Here is a 1,371-nt window from a genome sequence, read left to right as displayed (position 1 = left end):
TGGCTCCCCATACTAGCTGCTGATATTTGGAGTTCTTACAACATGGCAGACATTGACAACAAAGAACTGTCTGAACTTGATCAAGATTTGGATGACGTTAAAAAAGTAGAAGAAGAAACTGGTGAAGAAACAAAAATCAAAGCAAGTCAGCTAACCTTTCAGATGATGCAAAATCCTCAGATTCTTCAGCTCTTCAAGAAAGACTTGATGGTATAATAGAAACACCAACAATGTATCCAACAGGATACACTGAAAGCCTGCCTAGGGTAGTTAAAAGACAAGTGAATGCTCTCAAAAACCTGTAAGTTAAATGCACACATATAGAAGCCCAATTCTATGAGGAAGTTCACAATCTTGAAAGGAAGTATGCCATTCTCTGTCAGCCTCTATTTGATAAGTGATTTGAGATTATTAATGCAATTTATTAACCTACAGAAGAAGTGAATGGAAACCAGATGAATAACATGAGATCTCAGAGGAGTTGAAAGAAAAGGCCAAGATTGAAGATGAGAAAAAAGATGAAGAAAAAGAAGATGCCAAAGGAATGCCTGAATTTTGGTTAATTGTTTTTAAGAATGTTGACTTGCTCAGTGATATTGAGAGGTGACAATGTGCTAGCAGCCCTCACTCTCAGTGCCTACTCAGCCTCGTCGTCCACTCTGGTAGTGCTTGAGGAGCCCTTCAACCCACAACGGCACTGTGGGAGCCCCTCTCTGGGCTGACTGAGGCTGGAGTCTCCTCCCTCTGCTTGCCGGAAGGTGTGGAGAGAGAGGTGCCTGTGGGAACCCGGGCTGCCTATGGCGCTCAGGGGCCAGTGGGAGTTCCGGTGGGCAAGGGTGCAGTCTCTGAGGGCCCGCACACAGAGCGGCAGGCCAGCGCTGCAGGCCCAGGGCAGTGAGGGGCTTAGCACCCCAGCCAACAGCTGGGGAGGTTGGGCAGGGTCCCCCAACAGTGCCGGCCACTGGCGCTGCACTCAAATTCTCACCGGGTGTAGCTGCCTCCCCGCGGGGCAGGGCTCCAGACCTGCAGCCCGCCATGTCTGAGCTCCCCCTGCTGCGGTGGGCTCCCTCACGGCCTGAGCCTCCTGGACAGGTGCTGCCCCTGTTCCCATGGCGCCCAGTCCCATGGACAGCCCAAGGGCTGAGGAGTGCAGGCACGGCTGGGGACTGGCGGGCAGCTCCGTCCACAGCCCCTGTGCAGGATCCACTGAGTGAAGCCAGCTGGGCTCCTGAACGGATGGGGACTTGGAGAACTTTTATATCTAGCCAGAGGATTGTATGTGCACCAATCAGCACTCTGTATCTAGCTAACCTAGTGGGGACTTGGGGAACTTTTCCGTCTAGCACTCTATGTCTAGCTCAAGGATTGTAA

General features: G+C 51.2%; 1 pseudogene across 1 annotated transcript in view; it reads left to right on the top strand.

Annotated features, from left to right (window-relative positions):
- The first annotated feature begins 6 nt into the window (after positions 1–6).
- LOC105510119 overlaps positions 7–1,371 on the top strand; it is a 2,779-nt pseudogene continuing 1,414 nt past the window's right edge. The window contains exon 1 of the transcript XR_001001522.1: positions 7–609. The product of XR_001001522.1 is annotated as a nucleosome assembly protein 1-like 1 (transcript). The remainder of the gene's footprint in view (positions 610–1,371) is intronic.

The sequence above is a fragment of the Colobus angolensis genome, unplaced genomic scaffold (genome assembly GCF_000951035.1).
Source record: "Colobus angolensis palliatus isolate OR3802 unplaced genomic scaffold, Cang.pa_1.0 Scaffold101, whole genome shotgun sequence".
In the NCBI taxonomy this organism is placed as follows: Eukaryota; Metazoa; Chordata; class Mammalia; order Primates; family Cercopithecidae; genus Colobus; species Colobus angolensis.
This window is presented reverse-complemented; position numbering and strand designations above follow the sequence as displayed.